The sequence below is a fragment of the Marmota marmota genome, unplaced genomic scaffold (assembly GCF_001458135.2).
Source record: "Marmota marmota marmota unplaced genomic scaffold, marMar, whole genome shotgun sequence".
Lineage (NCBI taxonomy): Eukaryota > Metazoa > Chordata > Mammalia > Rodentia > Sciuridae > Marmota > Marmota marmota.
The window spans coordinates 40,947,470-40,964,927 of NW_026000229.1; the positions used below are offsets into that span (position 1 = coordinate 40,947,470).

General features: G+C 35.9%; 1 protein-coding gene across 4 annotated transcripts in view; it reads left to right on the forward strand.

The window, feature by feature from the left end:
- Meis2 (Meis homeobox 2) overlaps positions 1–17,458 on the forward strand; it is a 220,898-nt gene that overhangs the window by 126,170 nt on the left and 77,270 nt on the right. The window lies entirely within an intron of this gene.

Here is a 17,458-nt window from a genome sequence, read left to right on the forward strand (position 1 = left end):
AAAAGAAATAAAGGGGGAAAGTCTCATTTGCAATAGCATCAAAACCAATTAAATACATAGGAAAATTTTATCCAATGAAGTACAAGATCTCTGTGTTAAAAACTATAGAACATTGATAAAAGAAATGGAAGAAGACACAAATAAATGGAAATATATCTCACATTCTTGGATTGGAAGAATTAATATTATTAAAATTTTATCTAAAGCAATCTACAGATTCAGTGCAATCCCTATCAAAACGCCAGTGGCGGCTGGGCAGGGTGGCACATGTCTGTAATCCCTGTAGCTTGGAAGGCTGAGGCAGGAGTTCAAAGCCAGCCTTAGCAACATAGCAAGGTCCTAAGCAATTTAGTGAGATCCTTTCTCAAAATAAAAAATAAAAAGGGCTGGGGATGTAGCTCAGGGGTTAAGCACTCCTAGGTTCAATCCCCAGAGCCAAAATAAATGACTCAATATATACAAACCAATAAGTGTAATAAGCCACATTTATAGTATGAAGAATAAAAATCATATGATCATTTCAATACATACAGAAAAAATAAATAAATAAAACCAAAAACCTCTAGAGGCAGTTTTTCAAAGAAATAAAAAAAGCAATCCTAAAATTCATATGGAATAAAAAAAAAACTCAAAATAGCCAAAGCAATATGGCAAGTGAAAAACAAAACTGGAAGCATCACACTACTTTTGTCAAAATAGACTACAAAGCTACAGGAATCAGAACAGTATGGTGGTAATATAAAAACAGACCTGTAGACCAATAAAATAGATTAGAAAGTTCAAAAATAAATCCATACATTTCTAATTAACTGATCTGAAGCAAAGGTACCAAATAATAAGCAATGGGAAAAGAATAGTCTCTTCAATAAATGATGTTCAGAAAACTGGAATTCACATGCAAACATGTCCAAAAATGAAATTGGATACTTATCTCACACCATATAAAAATCAATGAAAAAATGGACTAATAAACATAACAACTGAAACTATAAACTACTAAAAGAAAATGGAGTGAAAGCTTTTTGCCATTGGCAATGATTTTGTGCACATGATCTTAAAATATGGGCAACAAAAGCAGACCTAGACAAGTGTCTCTGTCCTCAAACTAAAAAAGTTTGCACAATTAAGGAGACAGCCAACAGAGTGAAAGGCCAATTTGCAGAATGGGAGAAAATACGTGCAAAACACGTATTTCAGAAGGGGTTAACATCCAAAATGTTGAAGAAATGCAAATAAATCATTGCTAGAAAACACATAATCTGGATTTTTTTCCAAAAGGGCAAAAGATGTGAATAGTCATTTTCTTCCAAAGAAAGCATACAAATGGCCAACTGGTATGTGAAAAACTTCTCAACATCATTAATCTTTGGCTAAATGCAAATCAAAACCACAAAGAGATATCATCTCATTCCTTTTAGGATGACTATTATAAAAAAAAAAAAAAGAAGAAATAACAAATGTTGGTGAGGTTGTAGAGAAAAGGGAACCCCATGTGTGTGTTGATGGAGATGTATATTGGTTCCACCATTATGGAAATCTGTATGGAGGTTCCTCCAAAAATAAAAACTAGAAGTGTCATATAATCCAGCAATCCCACTACTACCCAGTATGTCCAAAGGAAATGACATCATCATGTCAAAGAGATAGCTGCATTCCTGCAGTTATTCACAGTAGCCAAGATATGGTATCAACATAAGTATTCACTGACAGATGAATACGTAATGAAAATGTGATAAACACATTACAATTGAATATTAATAAGCTCTGAGAATAAGGCCATGTTGTTTGCCTCAACTTGGATGAATCTGGGAACAGTATTCTAAGTGAAATAAGCCAGGCACAAAAAACAAATACAGCATCATTTGTAGAATCTAAACAATGTGAACTCATAGAAGCAGAGAACAGAATGGTGGCTGACATGAGTTGGAAGTAGGGGACATGGGGAGATGTTGTTCAGATGGTACAAAGCTTCAGATATGTAAGATAAGTAGGTTTTGAACACCTAATATGCAGGGTGGCATCTATAGTTAATAGTACTACAGTAATATTTTTAATTTGCTAGTAGTATGTATTAGGATTCGGAATCGAAACAACATATATCTATAAAGAGAGTTAGCATGCTAGAGAGTGTTGGTTTTGTTATGAATACTGGATCATGCAGTTATGGAAGCCAAGAAGTCCCATAATATGCCCTCTATAAGCTGGGACCAGGACAGACAATAGAGTGGGCTAATTCCGTTCAAGTTTAAAGGCCTGAGAATGATGGGGAGCTGGTGGTATAACTCCCAGTCTGAGGCCCAAAGCCTGGCAACTAAAAGGTGTAGAGTGTGTAGAGGTGGTGGAGTAGTTCATAGACCCCAAAGTCAGGAGCTCTAATGTCTGAGGGCAGAAGAAGATGGATGTCGAAGCTCAAGCCGGGAGAGAGATTAATTTGCCCTTCTTTGCTTTTTATTTTTATTTTGCTTCTGTCTGAGATTTCAGTGGATTGGATGGTGCCCACCACATTGGTGAGGGTGAATTTTGTTTGCTCAGGGTACTGATTCAAAGGTAATCTCTTCCAGAGACACCCTCACATACTCCAAAATAATGACGTACCATGCATCTGGGTATCCTTTAACTCCTTGAAGTTGACAGGCAAAATCGGCCATCACACAGTAGCTCTCTGTGTCCTCCCCACCACCATCCTTCCAACACACAGCAACCTCACAGTGTGATGGATACAGTGTAATGAGACATTGGCCTGATTGTGGTACTCATTCCACAGAGTATGTACATATCAAACATCTCATTGTACACCTTAAATAATAGCATCATATTGGATACGGTACCCTTAGTCTTACTGTAAATAAGAAGTGACAGCTTTTTGCAAATTCCTGACCATGAACATGGAAAGAAAAACAACAACAACAAAAAAAATAAACAAGCAAACAAACAAACAAAAATGGAATTGTAAATGCCAGATAGGAGGACAAAAAAAATCAAGATAATTTTCAAATGTTTTAATTGTTCACCTGAACAAAAGAATCTAACAAAATAAAAGAATAAAATGAAGTTAACTATTCAAAACAGTGAGTTTACTTGATTATAAAATCAATATACAGCCAGGCACAGTTGCTCACACCTGTAATCCTAGCAGCTCAGGAGTCAGAGGCAGGAGGATTACAAGTTCAGCCTCAGCAACTTAGCAAGGCCCTAAGCAACTCAGGGAGACCCTGTCTCTGAATAAAATATAAAAAAGGGTTGGGGATAGGGTTCATTGGTTAAGCACTTCTGAGTTCAATTCCTAGTACCAAAAAAAAAAAAAAAAGAGAGAGAGAATATAAAATCAATATACAACTATCAGTAGCTTTTTATTTATCAGAAAATGTAATAAAAATATTAAATCACAAAAATATTTCATGTTAAATAATAGCTTTAATAGGTAAAGATTTATTTGAAGAAAATGACAAATGACATCGAGGGACATAAAAGAAAAGTTGAATAAATAGAGAGACATTTTGCAAAGCTATGAATTTTCCTTACCCACATATCAAACATGTCTTGAAAGAAGGTTTTTTTTTTTTAAGAAAAGCTTTATGAAAATTATTCTGAGTTTTATTTTGAAGAATAAATGTGCTAATATAGCCCAGGATTTTGCCTTACTTCAATTAATACACTTTATAAAGCTAGAGTAATTAAGACACCTTTGAACTGGCCTCCCAAATGGGAGAAGACAGAATGCATTTTGTCATTTGATTCCTAATGAATTAAAAAATTAATATAAGAAATAAAACAATGAGGCTCTGGAGTTGTGGCTCAGCGATGGAGCGCTTGCCTAGCATATTTGAGGACCTGGGTTTGATCCTCAGCACTACATAAAAATAAATAAAATAAAGGTATCATGTTTAGCTGCAACTAAAAAATAAATATTTTTTTTTAAAAAAAATGAAATTGGTGAATATAATATAGTTAGTTACATTATTTTAAGTAAAAGAGGTTTTTCTGGGCATAATCTTTGGCAAAAAGCACTATTAGATGTGACTATTTAAAAAATAAAATTTTGTATGACAAGAAAGACTATAAATAAGATTAAAAGACAAATGAGAAATGAAGGGGAAATAATAAATATAGGACTAAGTAAGTGTCAGTATTTTAGATATGTAAAGAACTGATAAAAAATTAGAAAAAAATGTACCCCCAAAATAAATTGGAAGATTAAAACAATAGAGGCACATCTTTTCCCAAAACTTGGTGATGTCCATCTTTTTATAAATATTGTGAATTAAGAGTATAAAATAAATTGAAGAATTTTAAGGTTATTAAGGGAAAATATCCTAAATTCCTAGTAGCGTATATACTGTATGGGGAGTTATGTATACAGATGGTCCTCTACTTAAAATGGTCAACTTACAATTTTTGACATTTTGATGGTGCAACAGCAATATGCATTCAGTAAAAACTATACTTCACATTTTGAATTTTGATCTTTTCCTGGTCGGTGTAATCGTCTCTTGTGAGACTTGGTATCACAAGAATGAACAACCAGTTATTCTACAGTATGGTGTGTTGCTAAGCTATGAAACTTGATAGGTTAGGTGTATTAAATGCATTTTCAACTTATGGTGAGTGTATCAGGATGAAAGTTGAGAACCATTTGTGTATTTCTTTATGGTAATATATATTTATAAATGCAAAATATAATGGACTATATAGAATAAATATTATGCAAAATAATTCTAATAGTATTTACATATAAATTATATTGCTGAGTATATACAGTTAAGTTAAATAGGCATCTAATGCAATGCGGATCTAATCTATTAGTGAAAAATGAAAATGATCAGTAACCTTGAAAAAAATGCTTATCCTATTACTCTAGGAAATAAAAATCAAAATAAGATGCCAATTTTCTCCTATCATTAGCATTTATCAAAGGGAATGATAGCACTAATGGTGACAAGGATGCAGAAGATGACCCTCACATTATGCGGGACAATCTACACAGATAAAAGTCTGTCTGAAAAATCAAAAACCTTAACAAATACATAGTATTGACCCATTACCTCTTCCTCTAGCAGTTTTCCTAAAAAGTTAATGGTCTAATGAACAAAGATGCAAGTAGACCTCGATGACGGTGTCATTCATTTTAGTCATAACATAGGATGCCAGCTGTCCTGTAGTTGGGAAAAAATTTGACAATTGTGGTACATCTATATTGTGAAATATTATGTAACCATTAAAAATGTAGTGAGGGTGTGTGTATATTGACATGGAAAATGTATGTACATTGACATGGAAAAATGTTCATGCTATTTTTCAAAAAATAGGTTAGAGAGTAGTACATGCAGTGTGAACCCATTTTTTAAATAAAAATAATACAAACACAAATATGTGTGAAAAAATTCTTGGGGTATAATGACAAACTAGCTGTGCCCTTCCTGAGTAGGGAATTATTTGAAACTTCATTTATTTTCTTTTTGTTCTTTTGTCTTCCCTGAATTTTCTACAATTAACCTGCCTTATTTGGGTAAAGAGTGCATTTTCTTAATGTTCCATATAAGAAGCAAGAATGCCATAAAAATCACATGCTAGTGCATGAGATACAAATGCCAGTGTGGGGCAGTGATAAGAACACAGGTCCCCGAGCCAGGCTGCCTTGGATGCATCTCATCTGGATTCTGCTACTCACTGACAGTATCACCTCAGGCAGGTCATTTAACATCTCAGATTCTGCATCTGTAAATTGCTTTGAGGATTAGCAAACATGTAAATCATTGAACACAGACTCCAGCACATGTTATGCACTTAACAAAGGGTTAATCCTGTTATTATTATTATTATTGTTGTCGATGCCAAAGAAATTGGCCTGAAGATCAGAAACAGATCTATATTGCTTAGAAGAAACGTGGATTAAGTGTTAAGAAATTTTTGTGTAGAATGTATTGTCTCGCAAAATATAATGTACATTTAGTCCATGGTTTTACCCAAAGAAATCTGCTTTTCAAAATTTACCACATGTTAAAATCATGTACTTTTAGAGCATGTGCCCTCCTAGAAGGCTAGAGGGGTGACTTTTACAATCTAGGTAATATTAGGTCCTCGGCAAGATATTTTGCACATAATAGTTGCTCAGCAAGCAGTGAATAGAGTGGAATTAACATTACATGCTTGGATTCGCCTCTGGTTAGACTTTTGATTCTGAATGCACTTTATTATATGATCGGGGTTCACTAAAACCCCAATTACTAGAATCGCTCAAAAAGATACAGAGCAACCTGGCTTTAAATTTCATTTTAAAGAATGAGAGATAAGGGGGCTGGGGCTGGGGCTGGGGCTCAGTGATAGAGCGCTTGCCTAGCATGTGTGAGGCACTGGGTTCGATCCTCAGCACTGCATATAAATAAATAACATAAAGGTCCATTAACAACTAATAAAAATATTTTTTAAAAAAGAATGAGAGATAAGAAATGAAAAACTCTTCCTTTTAGTAGCCTTTATAATTGCACATTGGACTTTTTTGTAGCAGTCACATTATGAGTTTATATTTATTGATGTTATTAATATGAGTTGACTATGTGCTGGGCATTTGCTAAGTATTTTATTGAGGGAATTACCTTCCTAATATGAAAACTCTGTGATGTCGGTATTGTTAATATTTTTTCTAATGGACTTACCCAGTGGCACATGATAAGTGAGTTTAGCTGGGAGCTTGAGTTTACTTTCATCTGATGTCAAAATCTGTGGCCTTAAACACTTTGCCACCGTCCTACCATTTTTTTCAAGGAGTCAAGAAGAATCTTTTTGCTTCAGTGTGCCTCATTTATTGCTCTCTCTTTTATGGATTTAAGTCTTTTTCTTTAATATTGATGCTGTAAGAAGCCTGGTTTTAAATCACTATAAAAAAAAATTCTTGAAAAGTCTGTTTTCTTTGACTGAATTTTGTTTCTAAACCTCTATCACTCTATCATTGAGTTTCTTTCTTTCTTGGGCGGTTTTTTTTTTTTTTTTTTTATACCAGGGGTGCTTAACCACTGAACTACATCCCCAGCCCTTTTTATTTTTCATTTTGAGACAGGATCTTGCTGAGTTGCTTAAGGCCTCACTAAATTGCTGAGGCTGGCTTTGAACTTGGGATCCTTCTGCTTCAGCCTCCCATGTTACTGGGATTACAGGAGTGCACCACGATGCCCAGCTCTATTATTGAGGTTTTGCCTGTATGCTTACCATACCTCCTCTGTTGTAAGAGTTCAAATGCAGGACTTGTGTTTTATACCTTTATGTATGTGTATATATATATATATATGACAGTGGAATGCATTACAATTCTTATTACACATGTAGAGCACAATTTTTCATATCTCTGGTTGTATACACAGTATATTCACCCCAATTTGTGTCTTCATACCTGCACTTTGGATAATAATGATCATCACATTCCACCATCATTAATAACATCCTGTGCCATAATTGGTGGCCAGTGAGCTTTGCACTAAATTGCATGTCTCCATTGAGTATACACAAAAACAAAAGGGGATTATTTCCTCCCAGTTTGATACCCTGTGGCAGCAAATCTGTAAGCAAGTCACCCTCAAACTTGAGATCTACTGCGGAATGTCTGGGCACAGAGGCGTGGGTCCCTGTCCCATCAGTTGTGGTGCCACAGAATTTAGGACGATGTTTCCGAGTCACATACATGTGAGTTTGTGCACATGATAGAGTTACACCTAGAAGCAGCTACTCTCACCCACTTGCTTCACGTTGGTTTTCGTTGTTTAAAATCACTCTGCAGTGACTTCACCTTCTCTTTCAATTTCCCTTATTGTCTCATAAAAAGTCTTAACGGAAATTCTTATTTTTTATTTTATTTTTAATTGACAAAAAATGTATATATTTATGGCGCACAATGTGATGTTTTGAAATACACATACACTGTACAAAGTCTAAACCAGTTAACTGACGCACACATTTCCTACACCGTCAGACTCACCCTGGGAGCCGTGCATGTGGACATCATCTGTCACGGGCCTGCCTAAACAACAAAACAAATGGTTGCACGTTAAGAACAAAAAAATACCCCGTTGGATTTCTAGCTCTGCCACTTACTAGCTGTGTGACTACATAAACTTACCCTCTTAGCAGCTCAGTCTCTATAAAATGGAGCTGGTAATATTAATCTCAGAGTTGTCAAGAAGAAGAAAATGAATGCAGGGTGCATGAACGTGTGTGTGTGTGTGTGTGTGTGTTTAGAGTTTGTTGCACTTGGTAGGTGTTCAGTAAAGTCGTGGATCTCTGGGAAAAAAAAAAACCCTCATTTTTTTGCGAACCCACTTCTTATCTTAAGAAATTTTATGGGCTGGGGATGTGGCTCAAGTGGTAGCGCGCTCGCCTGGCATGCGTGCGGCCCGGGTTCGATCCTCAGCACCACATACAAACAAAGATGTTGTGTCCGCCAAAAACTAAAAAATAAATATTAAAAAAAAAAGAAATTTCATGATCCTACCATAAATGCATTTAAAGAATACTGAATCACAGATCCGTGATTTAAAAAACAAGAAAGGAAAAAAGGCAGGCAAGGCCTTTGGGGAAGTTATCTGCACCTGACTGATATTAGAAAAAACTTCAATTTCCTGGAATTCAAACAGCATTCTTCAAGCAGTTCAACCTGCACTGATTTGAGGAACACTTTTGTTTGCATAAATAAAACACTAAAAATATTATAGAGCTATTCCATGGAGAAGGTGCATACCTGGTAACGTAAGCTTGTGTTTTCATGCTATTTTTATTCAAGGCAAAACATAAACCAGGGAAAGAAAAACAGAAAGTGATAAGTAGTGTGGCTCTCTTTTCCATGAACATATGGTAGATGTTTAAAATGAGGTATGTCAGCTATTAATTCTCCAGGTGCTTGCCTTCGCCTTGATAATAAGGTTGCTCTACAGAGGGATTTCCCATCTCTTGATATTGTGATCTTTAGGAAAATATGAGACTGACTCTTCTCTCATGGCAGAATATTTGGCAGGAATATTGAAAAAAGTATTTTGCCCTGATTGACATGCAAAAGATTCTAAGAGCAATTCCAATGTGTATGTCTGACCTACATTCCACATCTTCTCATTTTCTTGTCCAAAACACCCGAAAAGTCAGAGACTGGAGAAAGATGCTTCTATTCTTGACTGACTCTGGCATGTAGACGTAGCAGGAGGACCGGGTTCCTCGTGCCGTGTCCATCTGATTCTGGAATTAATTTGTAGGTTCTGTTAACCCATATAAGTCAAAGTCACAAACGTAATAATTCAGGAAGGTGGGGCTAGGATCAGCTTTAAAGGACAAATCTAATTTCAACATGGTTAAATGCTTTCTATTTGGGAACTGCCTTTTTTGTCTCTGTTTTTTCATATCTAAATGTTTACATGGAGAGTCATAGCTCTGAAATAATTTAGGAATTTGGGACAATAGGGGAAAATATTGAGAAATTGTACTACAGATGAAATGACTTGATTTTCAGAATGCAAGAATCTGACTTTTGGACCATGAACAAAAATGCTTAAGTTATGGACTTATTGACCTTACTGAGGTTAACTTCTGTGGTTTGATGGAAAGGACAAATTAAGCAAATGAAATGTGCAGAGTTTTGAAATGAGAGCACTTAGAAATTTGAAATCTAGTTTCTAATTCCAACTTGATATTTGGTGTCTTGAAACATAAACTTATATATTTAATTTATAATTAAACTATAATTAAGCCTAGAAGCAGCTACTGATACAGAATTTTCTAAAATTAGGATGAGCGTGCATTTCACAGTGCAAATCAATTAGAGGAGAATCCATCTTTACCTGGAATTTTGGTCATAATCTCTGAACTTCTAGGAAAAGGAAATGTGGCTTGTTTGGGGATAATTTCAAGGGAAAAGTTGGAAACTACTTAGGGCATGATATTTGGAAAACAGTGGGGACATATGATATAAAGGGTTGCTGAGGGTGTTTAGAAATATGGTGATATAAATTCCAGGACATTGGGCTGGGGATATGCTCTGTTGGTAGAATGCTTTCTTCACATGCACAAGGCCCTGGATTCAATCCCCAGCACCATAAAAGAAAAAAAAATCCTAAAATAGTCTAAAATTCCAGCAAATACCCAGGGAGAGCAAGGCATATATCACCTTTAAGCATCTAAAGATTGCTTTTTGGAAATCAGTGAATCTATGTCTCACAAATATTTCGGATGGAATATTATGGTTTCTTAAGTGGTTGGAAAAGAATGTCATTAGTTTCTTTTTGTTTTGTTTTTTTTAGTTATACATGAACACAATATCTTTATTTTGCTTATTTATTTTTATGTGGTGGTGAGGATCGAACCCAGGGTCTCACACATCAGAGGTGAGTGCTCTACTGCAGAGCCACAACCCCAGCCCTATTAGTTGTTTGTTTTTTAACCCTTCAAGTGCAGTTGGATTTTCAGTGTTGCTGTTTTACCTTATTGAATCACCAGGGCTCCTACCATTCTTTTTGTTTTCAAATATGTACAGAAAACCCAACCTAATCCTTATAGTCATAGATTACATTCACACAGCAATTGGATAACTTAAAATAGGTAGATCCTTTGTGATTATTTGTTCCTGGGATTTTTTTTTTTTTTTAAAGCAAGTATTTTCTGATTCTTGCTAATTTCCAGGCTCTTTATACTTTGATACTCCCTCCTCTCCCTCCATTGAAGGATCAAGTTTTGAAGAGGCAGCAGGGACCGAATCTGAAATAATTCTATGGAACCAAAAAACATTAGGAGGAACGTGTATTTCCTAGTCAAATGCTTTGAAACAGATTTGGGGGCAAGTGAGTTGTGCCCATGTTGCACCAGTAAGCAGAAGCCCATGGCAAAGTCCTACTGTGACTTAGCCACTACATAAAGCTGTGTCTGGCTCAAGTTGAACGGAGTCTTTCTGAAGTTTTCTGTTTGTAAAAGTTCTACAGTTTATAAGGCATAATTGTATTATTTCCATATTTAATCCTGCCTATGACTTTTAAGGAAGCTGTTATTGTCCTGTTTTAGAGGTGAGCTGTTTATTGTCCTGTTTTAGAACTGAGACTCTGAGAGATTAGGAGACTCACCAATGTCTCGGTCTTTTGCTAGATCAGCGTTGATATGTATTGACAAATCCAAGGTACAGATGCAAAATACAGACTAGTTCTAATATAGAATTTAAAAATTTAGAAGGTTATACAAAAAATATTAGTATTGACCAATAGAGGCAATTTCAGTAGATCTGAAGATGTAGATATGGGAAATTGGTTTCAAAATCTGGAGTCAGAGATTTGTTTCATTGTTTTTGATACACAAAGTCCTTAGTGCTCCTAAGGACCAGGTGGCAATACACCATTTAAGAAAAGGAGAGAGAGGAAAAAATAAAAAATTTAAAAGACACAAAACCAGTAAATGGATTTTTAAAATTAATCATTTTTGCAAATGCACGTGTAGGTGGAGAAATTAGAGCTTCTTGGGGGTGACCACTATTTGGTTACTTACTCCAAATGTGGACAAAAATTAATAAACCTCTTTGTTTTAAAATCTACTAAGTGGATAACATTCTAAGAGGTTTAACTCTGAGTTAACTTGGCTAAGAACAGTGATCTTGCACACATTTACTGAGGATCCTGTGGGTAACAGAAGTACTATTTGATGATTCTTTCCCACTTCTTCAGCTGGTCCTCACCAACCATATGCAATTGGTAGAAATGACTTGAGGTTGTTTCCATGACTTTTTAAAGAGATTTAATTCCACCTTGACACATTCATTCACTCATTCATTCCACAAATATTCATCAAATACTTCCTGTGTGAACCACAGCACTGAAGGTACAGTGCTGGATAAAAAGAATACTGCCAGCTGGTGCCCTTTTGGTGATTACAGGCTGGTAAAAGGACACTTGGGTAAGTGCCCAAAGGAGAAGCCTAGGGACCTTTGAATGTTTATATGTAGAGGAAATCGACCTGGTCTGAAAGGTCAGCATTGATTGTCTTGAGATCTGAAGCAGGAAGATGTGAGTGTTGAGGGACGTGAGATGAAATACAAGAGAGGAAACCAGCAATGGTGTGTACAAAGGCCCTGTGGCAGGAGGATTTAGACTTTTGAAAATAAAAGGCCCATATGAATTGAGGAGAGAGAGCAATATTGACCACAGGGCAAGATGCCTCTAGAGTCTCCCCACCCAGATCATTTGGTATCTTGAGGACCGTGAATAAGAGTTTGATCTTTAGCCTGAAAGCAATGGAAAGCCAGTGAAGCATGTCAGGCAATAGAGTGACAAGATCAAATTGGTCCTTGGCAGTAATCATTCTAGCTCCAGTAAGGAGAACAGATTGGAGAGCCAGAGTTAATGCTCAGAAACTAGTTAGGAATTTCTTTCTCTCTTTCTTTCTTTCTTTCTTTCTTTCTTTCTTTCTTTCTTTCTTTCTTTTCTTTAAACTCAGTCCTTTTAGTTTTGCTTTACTTTTTAAAATCCGTTCTTTACATATACTTCTCATAATTTTTATAATAGCTATAACAACATTTTGTGCCACAGAAATGAACAGAAGTTTTTCTTTTTAAAACCTTTTTTATTGACGGCATAACAGGATGCCATGAAAATATTTTGCCACCTGAAAACAATCTTTATTCTCATTATCTTAATACAGTTTGTTTTATATTCAGATGTTTCTCTTAGTACATAGTCTTCATAATGATGTTTTTATCCTATCACATTGAGATGTATTCAAATGCAGTTGCCTGTTGCTCCACACTTGGACATTTAGATAAGTTTTAGCTAAGGATGACAGGATCAGTAAAATGCTGTCCAAATATATCTTTTTCGTTTTTTTTTTCCATTTGCAGCAATAGAAGCTAAGTTAGGAGAACACATTCTGCCGTTTTCAACCCCAATTATGTGAAAATCCCCCTTCATAAAGAATGTAAAGTCTCTGAAGAATTTATATTAGGATTAATGCATGTTGCTTAGGTTGTTTAAGAAATATGAATTTCTGACCCTTCACTGGAATACTTAGCTTTCATTTTTCTTCTTTTTACATAAATTGTGTATATTGTGTTCCCCTCAGGGAGAACTTAAAAGCATTGTGTGTTACAAAGGCTCCATCTAGGATCCTATTACTTTTGAGATGAATAAAGGGAAGTCTTGCTATCCTGGTACAGATCTATCTATTTTTTTTTTCCTGTGCAACAAGGCATATAAGTAAGATAGGGCTGAATTTGGCCCCAGAACTTCTGAAGTTTCAAGCCAGTTTCTTATGACCAAATTTAGCTTCTAGCTCTCAGTTGATGGGGTGCTTTGGCACATAGGAAATCTAATTTTTGTTCGGCACAAATCTTCTGGGTTGTTCTTAGTATAATTTAAAATTTTGTATTACCAGGTGACACTTAAGCATTTCTTAGAGATTGGCTGCAAATACTTGCTCAGACTACAACATACCTTAAAGGCACTTTATACCAGCTTTCAAAGTTCAGAATGAAATGGGTTGGCACCCAAACACTTCAATATGTTATAGGACATGAAATATGACCAAACAGGTTTTTATGTTCTGACTATTTCTCTTTTTTTGTTACTAGCCAGAGGCAAGTAAATCAACTTTACATCTCCACCTTCCACCCCCTGACATTTTATTTTTATCAACCTCTTAGGAAGTTTCTGGATTTTTTTTTTATATTCTTGGAACACATAAAATTGGCAAATTAAAACTTCTGAATGTTTCTTATCTATTTATGTGTTGATGAAATGTTACTTCAAACACATTTAATATTACTAATTAATTTAATTACATGTACTGTAGTTGCATTAACACATTTTCTATTATCTGCTCTAATTCGATACAGTGCCCTCCCACAGCCACCTTAACTTAAAGCTTTAATTGCTTTCCCCTAAGCCTCAGCTCATGTTTGATTTATCTGATTTCTTTGTATAAAGATTCTCTAGTTTACGATGTGTACACAAGTCATTAAATTGGTGTTGATGTTTATGCAGTGAACTTGCCAACTGGTTACAGCAGGCGTCCCTTTATGAATTTATGACATGGCAATAAAGACGAGTGTCAGAAGCCCCCGTCTGGAGGGGAATCACTTTCTCTGTGCTGTGTTGGGGGCAGTAACGTGGACACTTCCACTAATTTGTGTAGCCAGGGACAATGCTGAAATCCAGATTTTTCAAAATTGTGGGGACTGCTTATTTCCTGCACTGTGTGTGTGTGTGTGTGTGTGTGTATAAAAGAGAGAGAGAGAGAGGCAGTCAGAGAGCAGCACAGATAGTTTGCAGTTTGAAACAAAACTGTATGGTATTTTAAGATTTTAACCAGGAGTTAGTTTATTTTATAAACCTGACGAGATATATATTATACATCTAGGTTATTTGAGCTATATCAGAAATCTAAAATCTTTCAGCTGTAACAAGTAAATAAGATATTTAAAGACAAGGGCCCTATATCATTTTCTTTTAGTCTGTACTTTATTTTGCAAAAAATAGGCCAAATAAGTCAAATATTGTTCTTAAGTATTAAGAAAATGAAATTTAAGCTTTTTATTTGTTGTTGGAAGATCTTCTAAGATTATAGTCATGGGTTCAATTTATTAATGAAGAGAAGACATAAGACTTCCTGACTGAGAGCACAAACATGCTTATTTAAAAATATCTGTGTATGTATATTATTAGCGCTTCCTCCTGTGTACAATATGGGTTTGATGATCTTTGCCCCTTTTACTTCTCATTAATATATGAAATTAGAAGTCAGAAAAAAATTGCCACAGAGGATTTATCTCAAATTTTTGTTTGATTCAAATTATCCTATATATGTGCATATTTATTTTCATAAAAATGATATCTACAAACAACCAAATAATTGAGATAAAATGAAAGGGCTCAGAAACACAGGAAGAGAGGGCCAAATAAGGAAAAAAAACACTTTCATGTTTGAAGAAAAGGATGGACGATCAGGGAAGTGGAGAGAAGGAAGGAAGGTGTTCCAGATGGTTTTGAAATTTGTGCAGTAGAGGAGAAGATTCTCAAATGTCATGTGGTTTTCTGAAGAGACAAAAACAGGACTTTAATGTCGATGACAGAGTAGATAAACTGGAAGTGAGATAGCGAAATTCATTTTTATCTACATTTCCTCCCAATTCTCACCCTTTATCGGAGCTGTTTTTCTTCATATTGAGAAAAATTCAGATAATTAAATGTAGTTGAGAGAGCCGACTAAGAAGAAATACAGCAATCTGAATATCAAGGTTGTGGCTGATGAGGACAAATTATTTGCTATCACACATTAAAATGACTGAAATATTATAGGATATTCTTTAAATGCTTTTAGAAAAAAAAAAGTTAAAGTAAGCTGAAAGAATAAATTATGGCCAGTTTACATTTCAGTGTGAGAAAACAAAATGAAGAGGACTTGTTTTGATCTGTAACAATCATCTATTTGATTGACACATCTTGACTGGGATCCTTTACTATACAGCTTTGAGTTAGGCACAGGCAAAATAAAGAGAGGTGTGAAATACGATTCCTCTCATTGAGGACCTTATTCTTACCCTTAGCGTCTGTACTGCAAAACAGTACATGAGCTCTTCTACATGAATAAGATACATGAAGTGTGACCCAGAAAGCAGCTGACTTCTTTGACCACACAAATGAATCTATTTTAAGATGACACAAACTTGATACAAAATTCATCCACTTTATTATTTTCCTCAAGAAATCCAATCACATTAAGGATTTTGCAAATTCTCTAGTTTGTACTGAAGATTTTTAAGGTTGAGGGGAGGTGTCATATCACAGCACAAACCACTTGAAAAATCCTCTTTATTCTCATCTGTTCCCAGGTCTTCCCTCTTAACCTTAATATTCTCTTGACCTCTTCTGTAAGGCCATTCTCAAAACAGCTTCTCAGCCATTTAGTTGATAGCTTCTGCTTTGACAAGGAACGTGGCTGCCAATGAAAGCACAGGCCTTGGAGAGTCATTTCAACCCCTTTCGAAGTACTGATACAGGAAGCTTTATCTTGAAGAATGGTGGTGTATCAATCAGAATAGGATTTGTTATGCTGCTTTAACAAATAGCACCAGCTATTTCAGTGTCAAAACACAATAGTAATTTCCTTTGTGGGCACGCACGGACAGAGGTGAGTTCAGGCTACTCTATGAGGCAGCTGTCTACCGTGTGCAAGTCAACAACATTCCTTCCACCACTGGCACCTTTATCTCAACAAACACCTCCATGATTGCAGCAGAGAAGAAGGTTCTGGAAATTCATATCAGCAAGTTAATGCTTCAGCCTCCAAAGAACGCATGCTCTCAATCATAGTCATTTGTTAAGGAACTAATCACATGGTCCTGTCCAATTCATGGGAAGGAGGAGGGGGAAGGGCTGAGAAATGGAGTCTTCCATGCCTATAGAAAAGGGGAGGAGCTCCAGAAATAATGGGAAGCCTTTGAAGTAGCTACAAGATAGTACATGTTCTGATAGCAATGATAAAGGAATTAAATGGACTAAGAAGTCAATGTGCTTTGCATAGGATTTTACATTTCTATTGCAGAAAAGTAGGATATAAGTTTGAAAAGATCATTTGGGGCCAAATTTCAAAAGGCCTTAGAATGTGGGCCAAGAGTGTGTTTTATTGGTGACACAGAGATATACAAGTTTTGGGGGTGATATGAGTGATTCATTGGTGTCTTGTGGAGTTACTGGTGATGACTGCTAAGGCCAAATTGTAGTCAATTTAGAGATATGAAGATTTTCTTCCAAATTAGCTAAGTATGAGGCAACACCCACCATTCCCAGGTTCTTAGGAAAATACAGTGGATACTACACTAATTCATTTCCCCCCCTACACACACTCCAGCTAAACAATCTCTTTGTGCCCTCCCTCACCTTTTCCAATCAAAATGCCTGTGCAGAACCCATCATTTTTAAACCCACCAGTGGACAAATAAGATGCTGAATAACCATACATCACAGACAACATTTGTATTTAGAAACACTGGTGATATTTGTGAGCATTTAAAATATGTTAAGATATCTGTTAGGAATCAGCTATGTTAGGATGACAGGATTGATGTAGAAAATTCTGACTCCGTGGCTGAGCAATGGAAATGATAAATGATTCTGATTTATGACTATATTTACCCAGTATGAATAAATAAATAGCTACTATTTGTTATGTGCTTAATTACTATGTGCCAGACACCATGTCAGTACTTAAGTCTTTGAACGTGACCCACAAGGCTCAGGATGATCTGGCACCGGCTACTTCTCCAGCCCCCATCCTTCTCCTCAGCCCTTCTCATTCTGCAGTAGGACTCCGGGCTCTTTGCCATTCCTGCCTCCTAGCTGGCTCCAACTTCACTTGAGTCTCTGCTCAAATGTCACCTTCTCAAAATGCTCTCCCTGGCCACCCTGTGTAAAAGAGCAGCATCCCCAACCACTTTCTAATTCCAGTACAGTGCCTT